Source organism: Pleurodeles waltl, chromosome 7 (genome assembly GCF_031143425.1).
Source record: "Pleurodeles waltl isolate 20211129_DDA chromosome 7, aPleWal1.hap1.20221129, whole genome shotgun sequence".
NCBI lineage: Eukaryota > Metazoa > Chordata > Amphibia > Caudata > Salamandridae > Pleurodeles > Pleurodeles waltl.
Window position 1 is genome coordinate 648,625,366 of NC_090446.1, and position 18,601 is coordinate 648,643,966.

At 40.8% G+C, this 18,601-nt stretch overlaps 1 protein-coding gene across 3 annotated transcripts in view; it reads left to right on the plus strand.

Annotated features, from left to right (window-relative positions):
• The first annotated feature begins 469 nt into the window (after positions 1-469).
• CREBRF (CREB3 regulatory factor) overlaps positions 470-18,601 on the plus strand; it is a 259,676-nt gene continuing 241,544 nt past the window's right edge. The window contains exon 1 of one of the 3 annotated variants that reach the window (XM_069244653.1): positions 470-598. The gene's annotated coding sequence lies outside the window, so the exon portion shown is untranslated. The remainder of the gene's footprint in view (positions 599-18,601) is intronic. The other 2 variants (XM_069244654.1, XR_011205583.1) reach the window with 2 other exon arrangements.

An 18,601-nucleotide genomic window follows, 5' to 3' on the forward strand; every position in this document is an offset into this window, starting at 1 on the left:
ATTGATTGATGAAATGTGAGAGGTGTTCAAGCGAAACAATCACAACAAATATAAACATGAATTCAAACTATGACTGTCACACACAAGAAACACAAGCCTGCGCAAAAAAACAAGGTTTGTTGAGCTAGTCATACAGAACTTGATTAACATTGAATGAATTTGAGCCTAATAGTCAGTGTATTGCCTTGACAACCTACTCAACTATTTAACGTTTAAAATGAAAGTTAAAAAATAAACTGAAAATAGCTTCTTCTGTTGCCTTTAACGAATAATTAAGGAAAAATGTGGAATTAAAAAAACTTGCAAAGCTTGTGATCCGCTCCCAGGCTCTTCCCAAAGCACGCATTGGACAACGCGGTAAGCAGGCTGCTATTGGCTGCCTGTGTAGCAGGTAGCTGTGTGATTGGCGGACGCCTGCTGCCGGGGTCTTGCAATTGGACGGCACGGGCACACGTGACTAGGGGGAGTCACGCGCTTTCCGGGAACCCGTCAGGAAGGACATAAACAAAACAAACCCAAGGAAAGAAGCATGGAGGGTCCGGGGCAGCGGAAGGGGTGAAGAGCATCAGTGAAGAGAAGAAGGGCAGACCAACAGCAAGTGAGTGCAGGGGAGGGGGGAAAGAAACAGAAAATAATGTGATGGGAGGGTGACAGGGACCCCCCGCCCTCGGGCTCCATCTCCTCTACGCTCCCTTTGCGAGCTGCAGAGGTGCGAAGATCCCATTCGACCCCACCACTCGGAGTAGTGTTGTAGCAAGAAAATGTGCGAGTTAAAGACGTCTTAAATCAGGTAGAAGTACGCCGGGTCTCTAGTGCAGATCCCGCCACACCCCCTTAGGCTGCATAGAGCTCTAGAAAAGTCCCAGTAGTCGTGCGGAAAACGGAGGCTCATGGATACAGCCCGCGTGTTGATTCTTTTGGGCTGTAACTGGGAATTCCTCCCCAGCTTCTCCATTCGGCAGAGAGTACTAATTGAAGGAGCACATTTTAGGAAAAGTTAAAATAGATGTAAAGGAGGGCAACATGGCTCTCCCCAAATCTCCCACCCGCCGGTGTGAGGGCTGCTGCACTGCCAAGAGAACACGTGAGGCAACAGACAGACTGGGGCACGCCCACACCAGACCATTGTACTTCATAAAACAGCCTTGTGCTGGAACCAATGCTCACCCACTGGCTTCAGAATGTCTTCAGGTTTGGCCAGGTGCGGGGAGGAGGGATATAACTTTATTTCAGAGTCAAACTCGCCACGTAATGGAGGACTGACAACAGTCCGCACTCGCATTTGGCTTCTGTTAGAAGACTTCCCGGCGCTTCAGGGAGGAATGTAGTAACAGCTTCCCAGCATTATGAAGCTTCGTTGTAATTTTGGGGGTTTGGGTACTGGCCTGTTCTTGTAGGTTTTGCTGACCGGTGGGGAACAGCATCGTCACTTACTAAAGAGTGCTGTAGTTCCGGCACCATGTTTTCGGGCCCGTCGCTCTACCGAGTCTGTAGGGATACTCGTGATCCAGCAGGTTTTTTTCCGCGCTTCCTAACTCGCATGTTCCCTGCAGCTACACACCCCTTTTCTGCCAGATTAGCGACCACTTCAGCCCTCACAATTGATGATGTTTCATTCTCTTGACAGCAGCCACCACTCAACTATTATACATTTATTCTAATAAAACTCCGCTGTTATTCCAATGCTCAATTGAAGGCCCTTTCACTGCTGCCGAATACAAGCAATAACATTTTTGAGACATCATACGCGGAGAAGGCGGGGCACAGGAACCCCCCTCAAAACCAGTCTAACTAAGTGAAAAGGGGTCCGAGGATTATATTTAATCACCTGACTTCCCTATTGCAAGGAGGTGGCAGGGAAACAGCGACTGGATTTCTGTGAACATGGTTGTGATAGTCTTGTAATTAGCGAATTCTAAAATGTTTTTAATGTTTGTGCCCATGCAATATACGTTACAGTAGAATATCCTGTTCGGTTAGAGTCGGGAGACTTACACTAGACCGGCCAAGTCTCTCAGTCCCCATATTGATTAAAGGGTAATATGTGCTCAACTGCTTAAGGGGGCATAGACTCACTGAAAATAGGTTCCCTGTTTTTTTCCATTATGCTAGAAAGGGGGCGTGGTTGAACACGTACGAAGCCGACCGCTGCATGCCAAGATTGGGAAATTGACTGGGAATGAATGAGCTGTTTGAAGAGCTTTCCAAGTGGACGTGGTGCTCACACGTCTTGGTTTTAGAAACAGTTGACCGCTATTTACCACGTTATTTTGTAAACTTGGATTTTGGGTGGGGCGTTTGGATGTGAGCTGGTGAGAGATGTATAATTAAGTGTACTTCGGAAAGATTTTCAAGGATCGGACCACCAGCGGAAGGGGCTCTTAGAAGACGGGGTGGGGCAGTTAGGTTTTCAGTGGCTATCAGTGATAGTAAGGATGCGAAACCCATAGAAAAAAGGTGTTGGTGATTTTACTGGTGGGATGCCAGATCCAAGGGCCATGAGAGGGGTGGGGTGAGGATCTTTATAGCGGAGCAGTGAGTAAATTGGGGGAGGGGGCGGAGGGGTAAAAGAAGCAGTTAGGAGGGCCATGTGGCATTGTAGGTGTAGGTGGGGTCCAGCGAATGAGCCCCTATGTGAGGAACACCTACGCTCCTGAGTAGCGGACGGCAGCTCCGAGATCGGAGATCTCACTTCGGGTTGTGTACACTGCGCCTGCTAGTCTCATATTCAGACTGTGTGGTGGTCGATCCTTGGACCTACGCACCCTATCATCCTCCCGTTTTCCGGGGAAAGGGGCAGGGCCTTGTCAAGGAAATGTTTATGTGCTGCCTCATACATCCTTGAAAAGGGCGAACATATTGGCACCTGTTAGTTGATGCTCGTGAACGGCAGCCAGTGCGGCCCAATTCGAGGGGGAGGATGTCACGGAATCAGCCAGTGGCAACGCGGAGCGGCGGGTGTGGGTGGGGCCTGTTGATTGTGTAAAGCTAGGCTGCGCTCCGCTTGTTCTGACCGCCATGTTGGATTGTTGTGGTGAGGAGGGGTATGTCAATGGAGCTCGACGGGCCGCAAAACGAGGGTCTAGGGGCTCGTTTCTAAATTGAACTCAGCTCGGGGAGCTCTTTCCTTCTGACCCTCAAAGAAGTACTGAGGTGGTCAGAACGGCCCATTCATTTCCTGGAGCCGCATCCTGGTCCCCACCTCAGGATTTAAAGCTATAATTTTATAACACTTGGCATCCTCCCAAAAAATAAGCCAGAACTAATTAAGTAAAAGTAACGCACAATCGCCTCGCATTTGACTGATGAGAGGCTATTCCCAAGATGCCCCAGAAGATAGAGGAACTCAACCAAAATCAATAAGCAAAATAACTTTTAATAAGTGACACCCATTTCCAACCACAGCTAGAATGTGCAAAGGAAAAGTGAATAGCAGTCCTCCACGCAATTAGTTTAATACGTTGTTCAATTAAAACATTGCGAGTTTATCGCCTCCCCACTTCTTCAGAATATACACCTTCAGTTGAGAATAACGTGCAACATCTCCCTGATAAACTTAAAAAACACCTTAAACTAATAAACATTATTTGCATCTCTACTCCCAAATTAATGAAATGTGCTTCCTAATACAATTCATTTATATTCCCAGCCCATACAGCATAAATGAAAACCGCCAATAGACACGGTGTGTGTTCACTACCCTCTCAAAATTCACCCTAAACGTAAACTTAATACCAATACTTATTTTGGAACATCCGATTACCTCAGAAATACCAAACCCTCGCAGTAAGGAATGTTTACTACTACTTTGCTACAATCATCCGTAGTTGTGTACAAATAAGCTATTTAAGGATGATGTATAAGACTAAGTGATATTTAATACACACATTTGACGCATCACATTTTAAAATCCACTGTTTAAAAACAAAGAAAAGTGAAACATTAAATGTTTTGGAAAAACGAGAATTGAGGAGCCCTGATTAAATAGCTTCCAACTCTCCACTGTTGGAGTGGATTTAAAGGTGTTGTGCATCCGATAAAGAGTTAGCTGTACAAACAATATCGATTGGATTCCCCCATTCACTTTTATAATATCATAATTATGGAGCTTGAAGATGCAAAGGCACGCTTTGAAGGGTTAAATGAGTTTTCACAGGAGTCTACATGTTTTGACCGTTCTCCTTATGAACATTAACCAACAGAGAAGCGGGAAATACCATAGGTATCCTGTACTCTTTCAGGGTCATTAGTGTCCTTGGGGAAAAGAATGACGGATTCTTCAAACTTCCATGCTAATACACCTCTATGCCATGTGTTCTACGTGACAATGTCCGTTTGTTAAAGGGCATTAAAATTGGTGCTTCTGTTGTTTCGTCACTAACTCAAGTCTTAATTTGCTTCTTAAATCACTCAAATGGTGCCTCTTATTCAATAATTCACATAAAGTGCACTCTAATGGCGGTAGCATTTCCAATACATTTGTAATAATACATTGTAAATTCCTTGAAAGATCCTAATTGGTCTCTATTAACTGGCTCGTGCATGTCTTTTACAGCTCCCATCAAGAAACATTTGGGCCCAGGTAGTTGTTCAGATATCACATGGCCCAAAAACTCGCCCTCCCTTTTGATAAATTGCACTTCTCTTTTTTTTTTTTTTTTTAATACATATCCTACCTCAGGGAGCTTTTCCAGTTCATTTTGCAAAATTTCGTGTTTCGCTTCACTCTGCCCATACTTTAACATATCATCCTGAAATAGTGTATAATATTTTGTTGCTTAAACAAACTATCACTTAGTCTCTGAAATAGTAACATTACACTTGCTAGGCAGAAGGGTATGCTCTTACATTGGTTTATTTCTTCTATTTTAAAGAGAAAGCAGTGACTTTGGGTGTATTTTTTATTTTTTTTTGTGAACAGATTGTAATCCAATTAACTGGACACCCTGCAACATGAGAAGCATTACTTTTATTTTGGTCAGTGCCTATTTATCTCACTGTACATTTTTGTTTGTGGGGCAGAGGTCTACACAGAATCTAAGGGCCTCATTACGAGGTTGGCAAGCCAACCGCTGCCCCGTAGCAATGGAGAGTAGAGAGCCACTGAGCCGGCAATCTTAACAGTTTATTTGTATTTTTTTATTTGTACCTCCACCCTTAAAACCATTAGTATGGTTTTGAGGGAGCAGGGTTTTCTATATCTCAATTTTCGGGTGCAATCATTAAATAACCCCTTCTGCTAGTTATATGGACCTTTGCTCTTCGACAAGAAGTAATGAGCAAACATCTACATCAGTGGTTCCAAACCTGTGGTCTGGGGACCCCTGGGGGTCCACAAAGCCTTCTCAGGGGGTCCGCGAGAGCCTAGAAAATTTAAAAATATTGACATATTAGGTCCCCAGCTTCCAGTAATGACTCAGACGGGGTCCCCGGATTCCCATGATGATTCCGTGGGGGTCCCTGGGTTCCATTAATGTTAAAGTGGGGGTCCACAGATACCAAAAGGTTGGGAACCACTGATCTACATTATTACAATAAACCATCCATTAAAACGTTCAGTTAATAACGAGCATTAGTGTGAGTTTTTTTTTTTTTCTTTTCATTGCCTTTAGTCTTTCATCTGTTTATTAATTCGGAAATGTATTTTTTTCCAACATTAAAAGTTAATATAATTCATCAATCGATATTTCATTATGAAATAGAACAAAATAGTCCATAGAATCACAGTCAATATAGTAGTAATACAAAAAGCGTGTTCCATAAAGGAAATCACTATTCTAAATTAATTGGAATAATGAGAGAAAAAGGTGGCATTTCAGATACCCAATAAAGAGTTCTGATGAGAGAATCAGTGCACAAACATGAATCCTTTACATAATAAGCTGGAAAGTCTTCTCAGCTTTTAAGATATCGGCAGACAATTCAGCAAAGTCTAAGTAAGACTACCTCTCACGAAGAAAGGCATCAGAAACTCAAAGGCGTGTCTCCAGTCAGTGTCAAGGAAAGAATTGGCACCTACTCTAGGAAGACACAGTTATATAAACACACACTATTATAACATTATTTTCTTTCTTCTTCTTCATCCTCCAGTAGAATGTCAGCAAATCACCATTTTCTCATAGGGGCACAATAGGCTTTCAGACATTAAACCTCAAAAGTTACATCTTTGATTTTTTGCAGTCCACACAGTTCTTCCCAATATTTATTCTTTTGGTCAACTCCTCTCCTCCCATTGAGAACTCAGTATCTGTTGTCTAATACATAAAAAAAACTCCTGTTAACTAGCTAGCAGAAGGCCTCTGGAAAAATGCATTTGTAAGAAGAAAAAAAAATTGCACTAAAAACTATTAATTTGAAAAACAGGCCTTTCAGTGTTAATGCATTATTTTTCAGTTTTCTTAGCATTAACACCTAGACTGACGTAAATCAGCACATTTATTTGTTTTCAGGCCTATAATAATTAGGCATGATTTTGTACTACACATTTTATATTCAATATATTTTTACTTAAATGTAACCTTTGCACATTGTTACTAAAATCATTTCCTTAGCAAATGAAATTCACATCAACAATTTAAAACTGTTGTTTCATGGTAATTGCTCATTCTTTCACTTTTACAAAGTGCTCATAACCTTTCAACCTCCCGACAATGTCAATGAGTATGTCCTTGTGTGTTGGTAGTATTTAATATATTCTCCTTTTCACCTCTAATATCTGTTTCCACTAACATCGTTTAGGGTCATGCTCCAGTCACATTCATATCTCCCACCTAATTTTGCTGTCACCTGCAGATCATGTTGGATTCCCAGTACTCAAAAGGTTCAGTAGTCGGTTCCCCCTCCCAAATACGATACTAGGATTCGTAAACCAATTGTATTTTTTTTTTCTTCGACCAAAACACATTGTTCAGTCTTAGGGTTCTATAGAGACCTTGAATCCACACCCATCTCAAAATCTTTGTTATAAACTTTGATATTTTAGATGGTTTTCTTCAATTCTTACTTCTTTCTTGCTCTTCCTTTCCCTCGCATAATACATACTTATTTGGAATGGCTTAGTTATCTTCCTACTTTATACAGTCATTGACATTCTGCCCTCTACTTCTGTCATTACACATTTCGTAGAAATGCCCTCCACTGCTGCATTTGTCACATTTCTCATCCAGGGCTGTGAATGCCCAGTTGTATGCTAATTAAGAAGTGCTTCAGCATCTACAGCTTTGTTCTACATTTCTCCTTTTCATTTCATTTTGCTTGTGATTAGTTGGCACCCTGAGAATCAAAGTGCCTTTACAAAAATGTATTTTGTGGTAGGTGAAGTGCCCCATACATCCATCGTTTGTACCACGTCATACCAAAAACGTCTTACTTTTTAGGGGTGGCCTCTCTTCTTTCCATCTCACCCACAGAAGATGCAGGACAACATAAACATAAAAATAAATGAACCCATGTTTGCTAGCAACTTTACCTTTATGGCAATCACATTTCTTCCCACTAACGTCAGAATATTAAACTAGCTGGCATGGCGCTGGGAACTGTAGGTTACGAGTTTAAATCCCTGCCAGGCCTGCTCAGTCTTCATCCTCCCTAGGTCGGTAAATTGAGTGCCATTAAGATGTGTATTATTCACACTTATTAATTACAGTGTTTAATAATGACAGGCATGCAGAATGAAGCCTCATATAAAACCAAATTGTTCATTATTATTAGTAGTATTCTTGGTCCTTCTGAACATATTTGTGATCCAGATATTAACAAGTGTGATAAGTCCAACTTGGAAAAATCCATGTGTTCACAGTGCGTAAAACATTTATCACAATTTTGTATGCAGTCATGTTTTTCAGTGCATGCATTTGACTTTTGCATTGAAAATATTTTTGAACAGTAAAGAAGCTTCTCTGTTGTGAATGTGTAATACTTTAATCTCATTATATTGATCTTTTTAGCTAAAAAATAGTGCACAAAATATTCACCCACCTCCCTCAAATGAGCACTATAGCTCCAGACAGTATGAGAAATCTGTTTTTGTGGCTATAGATAATTGCGGTTACTTTGTCCTCTCACCTTTTAAATAAATGTAGCAAATCTGTATCATCGTTCACACATAAAATGGAACATATAATTTTAATTCCTTTTTACCTTCTTGCTGTTTTGGAAAATGTTACTCTTGAGAAGGGAGACACCGACGGTCAAGATGTACAGTAGAATACTTTATTCTTATTTAGAAAGCTGCACCAACATGGTAAGCAAAGTGCATTCTTGTATATTGATTGGAGGTCACTGAAAAAGGTTTGACCCAACCACCTGTTTCTAGAAAGTATTGAGTATACGTTGCGGTGAAAACATTTAATGTCAATGATCGTTTAAAAAGAAAATGTGATCTAGCAAGTATTTTCCAAGTTGACTTTATGGGGAGATGTCTTAGATGCCAAGGCGAACTATTTGGAATTCCCTCTAGTTTACTGTTTGGGTGTTTAAATATTTTCATGACTGTTTTGGAAGATTTTTCTTTTTTTACATTAAAGAAAAAAAACAAAGCACTTTTAACAATTACATTTTGTTGTATCTGCAGTTAATAAACTGCTTGTATCTTTTTGTACATATTTAATTTTGTTTTGTGATTTTATGGATTTAACAAAATGAGTTTGAACAAACATTCCAGTATTAAACCTGCTCTACAGGGCTACATTGAGTTTCCTGTCACCCTTTGTCTTTGTAATTGAGTGAAAAGTGAAACCATACATTTTTTATGTATAATAAATCATTAAAGAAATAGAATCAAAGCTGTTACAGATTGTTTTTCGGAACAATTGACTACGCTTAACTGATAGAGTTAAATAGTCATAAATAATTGACACCGAAAACCTTTGTGTAAAAAAAAAAAAAAAATAGTGCTTTTTTTTTTTTTTTTTTTTTTGGTGTGTGTGTGCAGTATTTAACCCTTGGCCCAGAAGACATCACTTTACATGCTCCTTATTCACCACTTATTTTTCCAAACTTAACTGTAAGATTGTCCCTATTGCGTGCATAGAACACTTAGTCCTGCAGTATCACTTTAAATATTTGAGAATACAACTCGTTAAAACTCTCTGTGGTGTGAGTGGGGCAGGGTTGTGAGTGTTCCATTATTAGTGACTGCCTCAATGCAGAGATTCTTTTGCACCGTTGATAATAGCTTATTCCAGTGGAGGCTTAGATAAACAATCTTGAAGAAACCTCTCAATTTTGAGCAAATTTACATGCTTTAGAGATGACTCGGTGTTTCTCTACCAGATATTTTGTGTATGGGTTCATATTTTATTGGTGGCTTCAAGCTATTGATTATTACTGTGGGAATTAGCCTTGTTGTACCTGAAGTTAGCTGCACACATTTTTAATGTTTGCCATTTCTCTAGTGTCTGCTTCTTTGGCTAGAAGATGGCTTGTCCAGTGTCAAATTTGTATATAATGGAACATTTCAGATTACTAGATTAAAGTCCAGTTTGCACTGATTGAATTATTTAATCTGCTCACCTACCCCGGAGAATTAGTCTGAAATTGTCAGACAGCTGTCCTCGGACCATGCTAAATTATGGACCTAGTTCCAGTGCCAGTTTAAACTCTGGATTAAAATGAGTGGGAGTGTAGGGTGATGAGAACGCTATTGGTTGTAACTGAACATTTATGCAATCCCATGTTTTAAAGCACAGTACTGGTAGGTCTGTTTATATCTTTTCTGAGTTTCCAGAGGAGGTCCCATATTATTCGTCCAGTTAGTGCTCTATAGAAATGAGGCCACAGTTTATCTGTAAATTTCACACCTTTCTCAGAGATCACATAGTTGTGGCATCCGATTTATATACTTTAAAATCTGGTAATGACCCTCCCCAAACTCTCACCTCGCCCATCTGTAGAGGCTCTGAATTTATATGCTAGTCTTTGGCGTTGATAGCATTAATTTTTCCAAGGCAAGAAATGAGTAGTGTCATTCATGTTTGGCAATCATCCTTCAAAGAAGGTATTCATGATGTAAAGTTACATCAGTATCAGTCAAGCAAGTCAGATGGAATATTTCCCTTCAAGTATTTAATATATTTTTATGTCCCTCGAAAGGGAACTCATTTAAACTGCTGTAGCTTATCTTTGAGTAAATTCACATTCATTTTTTCAGACTTCAATCCATTAATCTTCAAGCCAGCAACTTTCCCACACTCAATTAGTAGCTCTTGGAGCTTAGAACGTGACTTAAAAGGGGAGATCAACATGACAAGTACATTGTCTGCAAGCAACAGTATTATATGAATAGCTAGGCCGAAATACAGTTCCTTTATTCTTGCTTTCTCATGCACCCTAATGGCAAAGGGTTCAATGCTGAGCACAAAAAAAGTGGTAAGTTGGGGCATCTTTGGCCAATCCCTCTTTCCAGGGAAGTCCTTCTATTAAAGATATTCTCAATGCCGGCACTCTGTGTACTGCCATAACCATTGCTCTTAAACTTGCTCTGTATCCTACATTTTATAATACTCTGATCTAAAAATGCCAGTCCACCCGATTGAAGACCTTTTCAGCGTCCGTAGTTATTAAAACTGCAGGAATACCATTCTTTTTATAATTTTCAGCCACGTAGACAACACCTCTAATATCATGACCCTGATCTGTTTAATAAATTCCTAATGATATGGGTGAATAATTTTCAGTAGGACACACTCTAGCGTTGCTGCTAAGATCTTTGTATTTATTTTGAAAGTTCTCTTCAAAGGTGCAATTAGTTGATACTAGGAGCAGAGGGTACAGGTCTTACCATATTATAATAATTATGACACACAGGCGCCTGCCACTGACAGTGTCACTGTTGGCCTGAGTAAATGCATTACATAGTTTTACAAGAAATTATATTAATCATGGTCTCCCAGTAATAGGAAATGGAAGGACAAGTGAAGAACATGTGCCCGTCATTCGCTTCAGGCAAACCACATCTTCTGCATCATGGGATTTGTGGTTTTTGCAAATTTTACTGTCCTTTGGAGGTCCAGGATATTCTATTAGAGTGGAAAAAATGGGCCCTTTTCAAATTTGCAGGATTAACCATGTTGTACAGTAGCTGTAAGGATACTTGCCAGAGGTGTGATGACTCTTGACTCGAGCAGCATATCTTCCCACATCAAGTGAGGGGCCTTCAGATTTCCATCATCTGCATCCAAAAGCTTCATAGGACACCCATCCTCCAATCCCGCCTCAGTTTCCCAAACGCCACCAATCTCCTGGTTCCTGCTAGCATACGAGGAAGAGCACTGCAAATATTTAAATCTGGATAGAAGCCCACCAGTCCTAATCTTAAGTGCTTTTCAGGGTAGTAAACCCTGTACTGTTAATATTTCCTCCCCAGATGTTATTTCAGCATTCCTTAATGGGTAGCTGTAAGAGACACTCAGAGGTGCCTGGGGAGTTCGAGATAGGTGAAAAGATGGAATAATAATTGATACCGAGGGTCTTCCTGACTCTATTCCAAAGTGTTAGTGCGGCCTTCAAGACTTTCAATCAGACTTTTAAAAAGTATTTTGGGAGCCCATATTTATAAAGAAATCCAATAGAATCCAACTCCCTAGTCATTTCAGATAATATCCTGCCCCAGGTTGAATTGTTCGGTGTTCCCAGGAGCAGCCAACAGTTCTTAAATTGGAAGACATCACAATAGCTACACAAATCTGGCAATGAGAGGCCCCCCTTTTCCCAATACTCGCCTCAGTTTTTTCCTAGAAAGCCTAACAGCGCTGAAGGCACAGGTAAAGGTTGTCATCTTCTCTTGTATTTTAGCTATATTGGTTTTAGGAAACGTGAGTGGGATACAGTTGTAAAGATATGTCAATTTAGGAAGAATCAACGTTTTAATTAAGTTGACCGAGCCATAGATTGTCAATGTGAGATTTCTTCACTTGGTGAACAACAGGTCGATCTCCACTGCCACTTTTCCCAGATTATATGCTGTGATTGCCTCTAATAAGTGGACTATAGTGGTGCCCAGGTATTTGATCTCAGCCTTTACTTCCCTATCCCAGTTGTTTACATTCAGCACATAATCTCAGACTTAGCACTGTTTACCAATTATCCTGATATAGACCCAAACTCCTCAGCTCTAGGAAGAGTCTTAGCAGTGTCCGATTTATAGAAAATGAGGTTGTCTGCATGAAGGGCTATCTTATTGCTGTAGCCCTCTAAGGTTGATCCATTCTGAGTAGCTGAGCAAATGGCTCAATATAGATGTCAAAAAGATAGAGGGGGAAAGAGGGCACAAATACTAAAACTCTTAGGTAACCCATTTAATGGAATTCTGGCAGATGAATTTCCGTACTGTCTCTGAAGGGTCAAAATAAAAAAAAGAGTCTGCTAAAACCTCCCAATGATATTGCCAGCATGCCATATCAAAGGTCTTGGCTGCATCTATTGTGCCTCTATCAAATGGGACAAATGCACTGAGGAGAGACCAATGGAGCCCACAATTTATTAAGTCAGTTCATGAATCAGTCATTTAGAGATGAACCCCTTCTGATCAGGATTGAGTGAGGATCCAGATTGTCCAACCTACTTGCTAGGATACTGGAGAACACCTTATTGCCGTTGTTTAATAACAATATTGAACGTGGTCATCTAGTTATCTGCATGGGGTGTGGTAGTGGTGGCCGTGTGCTCTATAAGGGGTGGGGGTATTCCTCTTATGGGATAGGTGCTCTCACACATGCTTTATCGTTTGACCACCTATCCCCACCCAGGAAGGATGATACCACCTGACCGGACTCAACCTCATCATTAAAGGAACTCTGAGGGAGTGCTAAAAAGATATCTTTCTGGATAAAGCCGGGATCTAGTTGATTGAAAGTATAAGCTAAAATTTCCTAACCAGTGTATCCATTCCCCTTAATGACAGTGTTTGTTGGTAAGGTTAAAAACATTTGGGACACTATTGAAGATAATTGTGTCTAAGTCTACATGGCCAACATGTTTCTTCCCTCTCATCTAGCCAAACTGGTCTGGGGCATTCATCAGGGCCTAGGATCCCTCCTATATACTGGGGTAGCTTGCTAAGCTAAAAGTGAGCAAAATCGTTATAATACGCACTGGGCCTACCTGAGGCATAGCTCAGTTAAGGAAGGCCTATGAGGGAAAGAAAATAGTGGGATAAATTAAAACTACGGCACACACACAATGCGTGTATAGAGATTTGAAAATAGGGCATCCATACGCTCCTGCATTTCTCTTACCTTATTAGAAATGCCCCCCACCGCCAGAGTTAATTACTAGCTCTTTTGGTATACTCCTGGATCTCTCCGATCTTGACTTCAATGCCAGAAATGCCCCAGACCTCTCCCCATACTCAAATAGGTTCAAGCTGTTTGCCTGCCACCTCTCACTACACCTCTTATGGAGTTTAATTTTATCGTTCAACTGAGCTTCTTCCAAACTTCAGTGCTTGTTCTCTTTCCAGAAGAGGGTTCTGCATCTGTAGGATGATCTCACATGCCCCTATTTCTTGTTTTAAGGAAGATAATTTTTTCTAGCTGACTTATTTTGGAAGGATGCTTAGCTATGCAATACCCTTCGTATAAGGGCCTTCTATGAAAGTTTTGCTGCTGACTTTCTTAAGGGCCTATCCTATCCTTACATCTAGGAGAATGGCACGATTGACTGTCCACCTGGACTTCTCTCCTTGACCCAGGCACTCTAGAAGCACTCTAGAAGCATAGTTACTGCCCCGTGATATGAGATGTGTCCCTCTTTAACCCCCCCCCACACACAGTTGTATTAGCTACAAAGAAGTAATCCAGCCTTGAAAAGTGACCATCATTTTTTGCTGTGGAATGTGTACCCCCTCTTCTGGCCCATTAGATGCTGCCACACATTCACAAGCCCAAAGTTCTGCAACATACTTTGTAGAGCCTGCCTAGTCTTAGGTCTGGGTATAGAATATCTTTTGGTTTATCTGTCAAGGTTGGTGTCCATCAGGGTATTGAAGCCACCCTTCAAGACCACTGGTAGTGGAAATTCCAACAAGTTCCACTCCATGGTCGGAAGGTAAGATGGGTCGTCAGCATTTGGGTCATAAAAGCAAGCACACATGAATTTGTGATTGGAGCATCCTACCTGTGCTGTCTGTGTCAGAGTTCAAATACTATACCCCTGTGCCTTTCCTTAAGAGGATGGCCACTCCTTTAGAACATTCTGCTTTGTTGGAGACTGTATGATTCTCAGTCCACCTTTGTTTTGAGTAGAGGGCCCTACTTTTTTATTTTCCATAAATGATTTTCCTACAATATCATGACTTGGGCCACAGTATCTTTTAAGTAACGGAGCACCAGTCTGTCTCCCATTCGACCTCAGGCCGTTAACATTTCAGGTTAAGAACCAAGGGCCACATGTACATAGCATTTTGCACGTTGCAAATGGCGAATCAGGCCGTTTGCGATGTGCAAAATGCACTTTGGGATGTACAGACCCATTTTTGCGATTCAATAAATTATTTATCGCAAAAAGGGTTTGCGAGTCACAATTAGGAAGGGGTGTTCCCTTCCTAATTGCGAGTCGCAGTCCCATGTAGGATTGTATTCACGGTCACAAAACAATCACAGTTAGCACCAGTTTCAAACTGGTGCTAACCCATACGCAAATGGTAAGGGGTCCCCATGGAACCCCTTCCCCTTTGTGAATGGCACTGAAAACATTTTTTCAGAGCAGGCAGTGGCCCGAAGGACCATTGCCTGCGCTGAAAAAATGAAACGAACACGTTTAATTTTTTGTTTCTGAAATGCATCTCGTTTTCCTTTAAGGAAAACGGACTGTATTAAAAAAAAAAAAAATGCTTTATTTAAAAGCAGTCACAGATATGGTGGTCTGCTGTCTCCAGTAGGCCACCATCCCTGTGAGGGCGGCCATTCCCAAGTGGGTCGCAAATTGTGACCTACCTCATGAATATTCATGAGGTAGGTCATTTGTGACCCCCTTGCGAATAGCAAACAGTGTTATTAACACTGTTGAACATAAGTTTTTGCAACTCGCAGATTGCGAGTCGCTCTGGCTCGCAATTTTGCTGGTCTCATATCCTATATTTCGTACATGTGGCCCCAAATCCCTTTGCCATCACCCATTTAACCCTACTAATGGCACATCTGTCTCCCCAAGCAGTTTTGTGCTTTATTTCCATAATTAGGTTTAGAAAACATTGGAGAACATGAGGACTAACGTTTATTTTTATTTTTAGGGTCGAGTACGTGCAAGCGCTGTGGACCATGCTGTAATCACGCCACTCACTTTCATTAGTTCGTGGGCTTGCCTTTTAAAAATCGATTAATTCAGTTTGTAACAGGCATGCATACTTCATGCCTTTTCCGGTGTTTAGCCCTCCTCAAGCGCATTGGTAAACTACTGAAAACATACGAGGCTTCGTCTTTTCAGCTAGTTTGTGGACTACTTTATCTTTTCATTTCCTGTTCAGCGCGATCTCGCTGGGCAGAAGTTGAGCGCTTTGCATGACATCAGCCCTGTTACATGGATAATTGCACTTTCATTGATTACATGGATAATTTCACTTTTGCCTATAAGTTTTACTGCAAGTGAACTTCTGTTTCCTTTTCTATGTCTCCTTCACGCTCATGGCGACCATCGGCTCTCCTACGTGAAACTGTTTTACTTTTCATTATTAGTTTATGTGGCAGGAAAAGTCCAGTTAGGAGTTTACAACGCTAATAGCTCTAACGTGAGCAAATGCGAGACCTGCAGCATTGCAAATGCTTGTTTCCTAATGCTCCCAATCCAGTGCTCTACCCTTATCCTCACCCGGATAAACTCTCCCGCCACTGACTGGCATTAATAATGTCATATGAACATCCAACAAGAGGGAGAAAATAAAAACAACTATGTGCCTAGGACAAAGAGTGTGAACACCCTCCTCCCTGCCCCGCCAAAACACCTCCTCTTCATAGCAACCTCGCCCCAACCTGGTGCTAACCTCAAGCTGGAGCTCGCCACCTGGGGACATCCTCATTAGGTTTCTCAGGATTTTGTCCAACTCTTTTACATTCTGGAATGTACAAATCAACAAAATATTTATTTCAGGAAGACTAAATAAAACGATAAACAACACAATGTTTCATTTACAAGTCTTATCATTCAAGAATTGTGTACTACATCTCTGCAATCACATGTCATTCCTAGATACCAAATTCTGTGAAACAAACATATTTTAAAGCAAACCTTACAGAGGACAGAGAACATACTGTTTCTTTATCCACTGAATCTCAAGTTGGATATCCAACATCTTCCTGATGGCCCTTACAAATCTATTAGGAAATAGTTGTAGCATGCTACTTGCTCTTTTGGCTGGCGACACAGGGAGCCTCACGTTCACCCTGTAAACCACGTCTTCATACTATGCACTCTCATGTAAAAGTTTTCTCGCCTCCACATTCTAGTGTTGCCTCTTTACAGCACAGTACAACTAAAAGCAAGCACTAGCAATGCCAGTAGGTCTGGATTATGAATTTAAGTATCTTTTGGTCATAGATGGCACTCAATAAGTCATAATAAAAGCACTTTGGCACTCATTTTGCCCAACAATAGGAAGTTCAGCTGTAGCGGAGACACCATTTTTATTTTATTTTTTTACAAGATAGCTGGGTGATGCAACAGAGCTGGGAGGAGGAACACGGGCAGCACTCAGCTCTCTAGTGAGCAGCTGGAAGGTACAGGGCCTGGCATAAAGCAAGAGGAAGCTGCCACTTGCAATAGCAGGTATAGTGGTTAAAATGGTCTGCCTAACGTTAAACTCTCCCGCTAAGACACCGAAATCTGGAGATTTATTTGCTAAGAGACCTTTGATACTGTGGCACTTTAGGAAACTCACCTGAAGAAGTTAGAGGAAACTCAATTTCTTTGTCTGCATGTTCTTCCTCTTCTTTTCACAGCTTTTAAAGAACATTGTCTCAAATAAGCCTCTCATTTAGCTCTTCCTATCACTGCTATAACATCCTTTTTGTGCACCTGCAACATTCATTGATATGTACAGACATCACTGCAGGTCACTATGCGCTGTACAGATTATACAATAAAATTGAAACGAGATTTGAGGAAGGAGTCTGGACAGCCCAGATTTTGAAGACCTCTTGATATCTCATTAGCACCTGAAGAGTGATGTTATGTAATTGGCTTTTGTAAAGTGCACTGTTACCCACAATGGGTAGCCCAAGAGCTAGAACTGACCTGAGGTGCGAGGAGAGCATGAGGAATGATCCTGCTATATATAGTTAAAAGCCAAGTTTCCAGTCTATTTTAAAATATTTTTTCAGACACTCTGCTCTGGCGGTCCTGTGGAACAGAGTTAAGACTGTTTCGTGCACCTTATATTTTTGTGCATTATTTACAACTTGCAGAACATGGAGTTGCTCGAGTTTACACGTATGCACTGACTGGCACTATTACGTTTGAAACAAACTTGCTATGACTTGTTAGAGCGCCTTTTCTGACTTATGCTAACTAGGCCTTAGTTAGGTCTCATCATCATCTTGTTTAGAATGGATATCTCCTCCTGCATGTTCACTGTTTATACTTTCTGCAGCACAGAGTTAATCAGAGTCCTTTCTTTATTTCCACTGATGTTCTTATTGCTGTTTTAAAAGAAAACTTTCAAACATGAGCACCATAATAGTTCAGTTCCAAAGATCCTTCCGCTAGTTTGCAGTGCTGCATTTGTTTTCAACAGTTTGCTGTTGGTTCTTGTAAGTAATTTATCCTTCCATCTACGGATGCCATTAGCAGAGAGTGGGCTGAATCAATAGTCATGTAATTGGATAGTACTTAGATGGTAAGCTAATATGACGTTTAATAGAACTTTGCTCCGATTTACTAAAAGTGTTATTCGTTTGCTCATTCCATGATGATTTTGCAGAAATTAATGCTTTCCTATGAAGGAAAACTGGAAATAAACCACAGATCCTTGCAGTCTTCTGTCCTTTTAGGTTAGTTTTCATTGTGAATGCCATCTATACCAAACTGAATGAAGACTTATGTAGTAGCATACTTTTAAGATGGTCACTGGTACTGATTGTTTTTATGGTGCGGCTTGACAGCATAGCTGTCGCCAGACAATTATATGAACATTATTAGAGAGGGGCATTGGCTCCACGTACATGTTATGAGCAAGGAGTACATGTTTTGATTGAGCAGCCGTTGTGTGCTTCCACAGAAAAGTACTTGCCCTCTATGCAGCTGTGATCAGTTTGTTTATTTATCCAGCTGCCTAAGCTTGAACATTCAGGGGCACATTAAAGTGTTTTAGATAGCTAAATAATTTTTGTATGCTGTAATTAACCTACGTAGAGTTTTTTTAAAGTCTGTCATGACAGTGCAACTGTCAAATGATCTTTTAATGTACGCCAATGTTATTCTTCAGTTCTTTGCTTCTACATAATACTTATTTATGTCATGCTATTTACTTGTAGTGCTTCACATTGCCATACGTCATTCTCTTAGAGTCAGACCCATTGGCATTGCCAATGCTTGTTTTTGTTTTGTATGTCATATTTTTAATTATACTTTTGCTTATAGATGAAACCTTGGTACAGAGATCTAACGGGCC